The sequence below is a fragment of the Macaca fascicularis genome, chromosome 16 (assembly GCF_037993035.2).
Source record: "Macaca fascicularis isolate 582-1 chromosome 16, T2T-MFA8v1.1".
Classification (NCBI taxonomy): domain Eukaryota; kingdom Metazoa; phylum Chordata; class Mammalia; order Primates; family Cercopithecidae; genus Macaca; species Macaca fascicularis.
Window position 1 is genome coordinate 9,034,650 of NC_088390.1, and position 7,983 is coordinate 9,042,632.

Consider the following 7,983-nt stretch of genomic DNA (forward strand, 5'->3'; position numbering starts at 1 on the left):
CATGTGCCACCATGCCTGGCTAATTTTTTTTTTTTTTTTTTTTTTTTTGAGATGGAGTCTCACTCTGTCACCCAGGTTGGAGTGCACGGGTGCAATCTTGGTTCACTGCAAGCTCTGCCTCGCAGGTTCACGCCATTCTCCTGCCTCAGCCTCCTGAGTAGTTGGGACTACAGGCACCCACCACCATGCTAGGCTCATTTTTTGTATTTTTAGTAGAGACAGGGTTTCACCGTGTTAACCAGGATGGTCTCCTGACCTCATGATCCACCTGCCTCGGCCTCCCAAAGTGTTGGGATTACAGGCGTGAGCCACCGCGCCCGGCCTAATTTTTGTATTTTTAGTAGAGATGAGGTTTCTCCATGTTGGTCAGGCTGGTCTCGAACTCCTGACTTCAGGTGATCCACCCGCCTCGTTCACAGAAAGTGGTGGGATTACAGGTGTGAGCCACCATGCCCGGCCTTCTCTCTCACTCTTTAATCATCTTGAAAATGGGCTGAATTCAAAACTTGGTGAGAAATCCAACAGCACAGCGGTGGCCCAGTGTACAGTCAGGAGCCGGCCCCCAGCATGTCACTTCTGGGTTCTCACCAGTGAGTCGCTACCGGCGTCCTCTGTACAGTTTTCATTATTCATCACCATCCCCAGCTTCCTTCTGACAGCAGCTTCCTCCCACAGGGAGCTGTGCTGGGGATAATCCAAAGAAATCAGCATAGAGAAAGTCATGTTTTCTAGAACAGGGGTTATTAACCTGAATCCCTCGGTGAACTGCAGAGATCCAAGAAGACCTTAGAATTCTATGCAAAACTTTGAGAGAGAGAGAGAGAGACTGCGTGTGTGCGTGCACACGTACAAATGCATTCTCATGTACATATGTGCTTATGGGTGACGAGAGAGGAGATGATCTATCGCTTTCATCAGTTTTTCAAAGGGGCCCCCTATCTAGAGACAGTTTGAGACTCCCCTCGAAGAGCTGTCAGTGTAGATGCGATCTGGTTGTTGCAGAACCCTCCCGCAGGAGGCTGGCTGGCTCGGCCAGGTTGAGTGGAAGTGGCTGCATGGAGATTTGCCTGACAAGAGCCAAACCACCAAGCCATGCAGGAACAAATACTCAGACCAAAAACCCAGTGATACATCTGCACACACTCCATGGTTCTGGGGAGACAGCTTTCGTGGAAGAAGGATATGGAAGCTGGACAAGGGACTTCCTAGATGAGACAGACCATCCGGATCAGAGTTTCTGAACCCTCCCAGGACAGCGGCTCCTAAGAGGGACAGAACCAAGGCCCGGCAATCAACATGATGGAGTTTTCTGTGGATGGGGACTCAACTCCCTGAGCTGTTGACGGAGATGCACAAATGCAGAGGGCTCCTGAGCGGGACATGCTATCTGTGTCAGTGGAAGGGAGAAGAGAGCCCGCACATTAGTATTTATGACCTCAGCATCCATAAGCTGGACCTTGGAATACCGGGAGGGGTGAGGAAGGTGGGGATGAGTCCCTGGTCTGTGTCAGAAACCGAGAAGGGTGCTTGCCAGTAGTGCTATCACCTGATCCTTACAGGAGAGGGAGCCCACATACCCCACACACCAGGTGTTGAAAAGAATGCCAGAGATAATGCACCCAAAGAGCCCTTAGCAAGTATTTCCTAATTGGTAGGCATTATTGTTATTATTTTCTTTTATGTTATATCTTTCAAGTCTCAACTCAAATATGACTTCTTCAGAGAAACCTTTGCTTAACCCCTCAACTATATTGAGTTCCCTTTCCATAATCTCAGAGTATCCCATAATTCTCACAGTTGTAATTAAACAATATGTGTGTTGCATATCTTGTCCATGAAACTGTGAGTTCCACGGGGCAGGATCATTGCCTGTCTTGCTCAGCATCCTCAGAGCCTGGCACATGCCTGGCACACAGAAGGTGTCCTCCATGCAGAAGTGTTGAATGAACAAGTGAAATGTTAGCGATTAGGCAGGGGCCACATAAAGTACTGAGTGCCAGATTTCCATCCTACAGATGGGGAAACAGACACGCAGAGAGGTAGATGGACTTAGCAAAGATCACGTGGCTAGGAGTGGGGGAGCTAGGCAGAAACTGGGCCCCCTGGCTCCATGTGAGGCCACCTTCAGCCTTCACACCCCAGCCCTGCCCCCTAACAAGGAAACCACACAAGCTCATTTGCCTAGGTCAACAACAACAAGACTCCCGAGGACATGAAAATGAAAAGCACACCACTCCCTCCGGGCCCCACCCCCAGCCCCCCACCCCATCCTGTGATCTGGCAACTTCTGCCGTTGCTGTGCCTGGGCACCTTGCCTATGAGATCCCAGGGAGTTTCAGGATGACAGCTTGATGCCATGCTGAACATCAGGTGGCTAGGGTGAGCAGGCCATAGCTGTGCCGGGTCACTGGTCGCCCTGTAGGCCTGGGTGGTCAGCCCTATGGTGCGAAAACATAGAAAGCACATGAAGGAGGAGATGGTTAGTGCTGAAGGGCAAAGGAAGAGCATCAGAAGATGAGGCTTGAGCTGAGCTTGTAGGAGGAACTGGCAGTTCACCAGGCAGGCAGAGGCGGGGAAGGGCAATCTGGGGAGAAGCAACAGCACACACAAAGGTGCAGAGATCTGCTCAGGCTACCAGAGAGGAAGCAGGAGGGGTGGACCTGGGATGGGTGGTGGGTGTGAACCATCTCTGGAAAGTCATGCAGCTCTGCAGCGTTTTCAGCTGAAGAGTGACACACGCAGGCTGGGTGCGGTGGCTCACGCCTGTAATCCCAGCACTTTGGGAGGCAAAGGTGGGCAGATCACCTGAGGTCAGGAGTTCGAGACCAGCCTGGCCAACACGGCGAAACCTCATCTCTACTAAAAATACAAAAATTAGCTGGGCGTGGTGGCGGGCGCCTGTAACTCCAGCTACTCGGGAGGCTGCAGCAGGAGAATCGCTTGAAGCCAGGAGGCGGAGGTTGTAGTGAGCCGAGATCGCGCCACTGCACTCCAGCCTGGGTGACAAGAGCAAAACTCTGTCTAAAAAATAATAATAATAAAGAAATAAAAAAGAAAAGTGACTCACGCAGATGTGTTATCTTACATCATCATGGCAGCATGAGAGAAGCTCCCATGGAAGCAGCCGTCTCCCATGGATGCCAAACTCTAGGACCCGAAGTCTAGCATACCACTGGATAGACTCAGAAGACTCAAGAAGGACCCAGGATCTTCTCTGTGCCATGAAAGTCATCCATTTCTTCCCATTCATCAGCCTCCAACCCCCTTTTGGGTGTAACTTCTTATAGTTGTGACTCACTTATTTGGAAGTCACTTAACCAATAACCTCAACTATCTAAAATCTAGCTACTATCCTAGAAGTAAGCAAACAAACAAAAGCATCTGGTGGCCACAATTCATGCCCCCAAAACTGTGTTGTATAGGGTACGTGCTTGACACCCACAGGAACACCTAAGCCATCACTTAGGCTTGGCCAACTCTGGTTAAGAGCAGACGCTAGAGTCAGCCCAGCTCCGGCACCTCCTACGTGTGTGGCCTTGGTCCTCGGTTTTCTCATAGGTAAAATGGGGGCAATAATTGTAGATACCTCAGAGTGTGACTGTGAAGATGAAAGGACATGACATACTTAGCACAGTACCCAACACCATGAAGTCATAGCCAAAGGAGAAAAGGACGAGGAGAAGGATGAAAGAGAAAGAAGCACGAATGTACAAAAAGACACAGGGTACAAAAGAGAATGGCCGTCCAGAACCATTTGATGAAAATTTCAAGAAATTATTCAATCATATCCGACAAGCCACATTTATAAATGAAAGCAACATACTTTACAAAGATATATTTTAAAACAGAATACGTTGAAAAGTTCTGATACTTTGAGTAGAGAGCTACTAGAAAAATTTATGTATGAAAGCTATGAGAACAACATAATTCTATGTGAACCTGTGTATCGCTAACACATACCCCCAAATCTGTGAAAAATACATTGTATTTAACAGAATCTAAGATGCCATCAATTGTAAGATGCACCATTATTTTGTGTGGCAATAAGGAAGAAATAGTGTTGCCTATTATAATTGGAAGATGCCATAAACGGTAACATGCACCTTGATTTCAGTGTTGCCAAAATGTGAAAATATGTACATCTTCAAATTGATGAAATATCCTACTATGTAATACATGTTTGCTATGGGAAGGTATCATCTTCCCTTTGGGCAGAAGTCAGATGTACTCTTTCCTTTCTCTCCTCCCACCCCACCTATATCTGAGGCTCAAAAATCAAATTAAACACCTCTCCCTTGACTTGCTAAGGATCACTCTATCTTGTTCTTCCAGGAGCTTTCTCTGTTTTTTAAATTTTATTTTTTGTTTTTTTTTAAAGACAGGGTCTCACTCTATCGCCCAGGCTAGAATGCAGTGACACGATCATAGCTCACTGCAGCCTTGAACTCCTGGCCTCAAAGCCTTGGCTTCCCAAAGTGCTGGGATTACAGGTGTGAACGATGACGCCTGGCCAGCTTTCTTTCTTAATACATTGGTTCAGGCTTTTAGCTCACCAGCTGAGGCCAAACAGGTGTTCTGGTTCTCAGAGGTCCCACGGGGCCAGCCAGCTCAGTCCCTTGGGATGAGCGTCTTTGAAGAAAGGCCAAGTCAGCACAGCTTGAGTGCTCAGCGGAACCCAAGCTGGGGCTTCCAAACTCTAGGCTACCCAGGCAAAAAGGCTCCTGGCTCTCCTCCTCTCCCACTCCTCAGCCAGCAGGCCCCTGATGGATGGCTAACACAGGGGTATGGAGCAGTTTGCACCCCGGCCTTCTCATCCTCATGCCAACATCAACCCCTAATGCTCTTGTCACCCACTGCCACTAGCGTCCAACCTATTCTTCTTTTTTTGTTTGCTTGTTTTTTGTTTGTTTGTTTGAGACAGAGTCTCTCTGTGTCTTCCAGGCTATAGTGCAGTGAAGCGATCATAGCTCACTGCAGCCTTGAACTCCGGGGCTCAAGCAATCCTCCCACTTAAGCTTCCCAAGTAGCTGGGCAACCTGTTATTCTTGAGGGCAACAATAAACAGTGAATGGGAGGGAAGAAAGACAAGCAGGGAGGCAGAGATTGTCTGCTTCTACTCCAGCCTGAGGAGGGAGGATAATGAATCATCCCTTTTCTAAGCTAGAAATGAAAGGAGGGAGGTTCTTAAAACCCCAGTGAGGCTCAGCACACAAAGACCCCAAGCCTTCCTGCCCCCACAGTCCTGGCTTGTAAGGCTTCAAAAAGCAGGGGAGGGAGCCCTGAAGCAGGAAGACAGCTCCACCATCCAAAACTGTCTTCTTTGTCTTCCATGGATCCCCTGGTGAAGACCACACCCCTGCAGCCATACCGAGGAAACACGGAATCCAGCGTTCTACAAACATCCACAGAGCATCTCCCACATGCAGCCATTCTCATCATACACGCCTCACTTAATTTTCCACACTGGGCTGGGCACAGAGGCTCATGCCTATAATCCCAGCACTTTGGAAGGCCAAGGTAGACGGATCGCTTGAGCTCAAGGAATTTGAAACCAGCCTGGGCAACATGGCAAAACCCTGCCTCTACAAAAAATACAAAAATTAGCTGGGCATGGTGGTGCTGACCTGTAATCCCAGCTACTTGGGAGGCGGAGGTGGAGGATTGCTTGAGCCTGGGGGTTTAAGGCTGCAGTGAGCCATGATCATGCTACTGCACTCCAGCCTGAGTGACAGAGCAAGACCCTATGTCAATAATAATAATAATAATTCCACACAGCTCTATGGGTCAATATGAGAGCCCATTTTACAGATAAGGAGACTGAGGCTGGGTTGGGGGACAGTGTGATGCTGCAGGTCACACAGCTGGATCTGGTTGGAACTTGGATCTCTTTTCCACATCATGCATGGTTCCCAAGCAATGGCTTCAGCATCACCACTTAAGGAGCTCATTAAAATTTTCGAAAAATACAGATTCCAGATCCCATCCCTGGAAAGCCATGTTGTAGGACTGCTTGGAAGAGAGTCCAACCTGCAGTCAGCTCTGGGAGCCAGTGCCTTAGAGGTGGTCCTGAGGGTAGGAAGGAAAGTGTGGGGTGGATGAGAAGACACGGAAGGAAAACGAGGGTGTCAGTCCAGAGAGGACTTTGGAGGCAGGCTTGGCCTACTTTTAGCCCTCATTCTGCCTAAACCCACCCCTCCTCTCTACTCGGAGTCTTGTTAACTCGCTTTATACCACATCCTGCTGCTTTAATCTCGCCTTCCTTTTCCTTCTGAACAATCTCCTTCCTCTTACTGACCTGAACTTTTTGTGTATTTACCCCAGGCCGGGATGGGCCAGCACGCGTACACGCGCATGCACGCACACACACACACAGTCACGCGGGGATGCCCAGTGTGTAAACACAGAACCTCTGAGAGCAGAAAGCGTGCAGTTCTCTAGGACAGCAGCCGCGTCTGGAGCCAACGCGGGCTAACTAGCAGGCTGAGTGAGGCTCGACGGAGGGCGCCTTACGCGGGCATTTCCATGACTCCCAGGTTCTGACGGCACAGGAGCCCTGACGCCCACGCTCACGGACAGTTCCCCACAGGGGCGGACAGGGTCCCTGACCCCACAACACAGGGCGACCTGTGTTGGAGGCAGGAGGCTGAGGACACAGCTGCACAGAAGCGCCCAGCAGAGGTTACCCGGATAACGATGAGTGGTCAGCGCGCCGCCCCTTAAGTCTCTGTGGCTATCTGGAGTGCAGGTTTGCAGACCTGCTGCCCCCGCGGTGGGCCCGGTCCATGGGGCCGGAAGACAGCAGGATCTGTGCAGCCCCCGGGCTGCGGCGGCTGCTCGCGGAGCCTACTCTCCCCGACTGTCCCCAGCTTGCTCCAGGTCTGCCTGGAGCTCCCACGCGTGCCCTCCGCACCCACCCCGGCTGCCCAGTCACACACCTGCAGTCCCTGCCGGGCGCCGAGCCCCTGTCCAGCGGCGACTCCCTACGATTCGGGTGACCCTCGGGACCACCGCGCCCCAGCTGGAGCCGCGCGGCGAGCCGCAGCATCTGCCCAGCCTGAGCTACTCCGGAGGGCGGGGGGCGGGGCCTGTCAGGGGGCGGGGCCTTGTGGGGCGGGGCTGACCGCGGAGCCGGCCTCTCCAGCCACCTGGTGGCGGGGCCGCGTCAGCCAGGTGCGCGCCTGGCCCCGCATCCTCTGGGTCACGCCCCCGAGTCCGCAAAGCGTCTGAGAAGCAGCCCCGGCTCTGACCCGCCAGCCCGCGGAAGCAGACCCTGGCCGGTGCACGGCCGTGGCGCCAGCGCGGAGCACCAGCGACCCCCTAGGAGTAAGGGGAGGTTAGGCCCCCGCGTCAGAAGCGCGGCTTTGGCCCGGCAGTAGGGCTGAGCGGAGCCGGGGGCAGGTCTGGGGTGGGGGCTTCGGGGAAAGACGAGAAAGAGGAAGTTCCGACGAGCTGCTTCCTTCTCTCACTAGGACCCACTTCCTCTTCCTACTTCTATTTTCTTTTTCTTTTTTTTTTTTTTTTGAGACGGAGTCTCGCTCTGTCGCCCGGGCTGGAGTGCAGTGGCACGATCTTGGCTCACCGCAACCTCCGCCTCCCGGGTTCAAGCAATGCTCCTGCCTCAGCCTCCTGAGTAGCTGGGATTACAGGCGCGCGCCACCTCGCCCAATTTTTTGTATTTTTACTAGAGACGGGGTGTCACCATGTTGGCCAGTATGGTGTGGATCTCTTGACCTCGTGATCCGCCCACCTCGGCCTCCCAAAGTTCTGGAATTACAGGCGTGAGCCACCTACTTCTATTTTCTTTGAGTGCCCTTAACCCTTAAAATGCCTGCATTCCTGCTTTGCAGACGAGCACCTTGACCCGCATCCTCCTGCAGGAACCTTCATAGAAATACCAGCCAGTCCTGGAGTTCAGCACTGCTGCTCCAGCCTCTGGCTGGACTTCCTGCCCCCCCTGGCCGGCACCAGGGCTACTGTCACCTG

At 52.0% G+C, this 7,983-nt stretch overlaps 1 protein-coding gene across 2 annotated transcripts in view; it reads right to left on the reverse strand.

The window, feature by feature from the left end:
- Window positions 1-7,066, reverse strand: part of PIK3R5 (phosphoinositide-3-kinase regulatory subunit 5) — an 87,724-nt gene extending 80,658 nt beyond the window's left edge. For both annotated transcript variants that reach the window (XM_015437636.3, XM_005582876.4), the window contains exon 1: window positions 6,936-7,066. The gene's annotated coding sequence lies outside the window, so the exon portion shown is untranslated. The remainder of the gene's footprint in view (window positions 1-6,935) is intronic.
- Window positions 7,067-7,983: the final 917 nt, after the last annotated feature.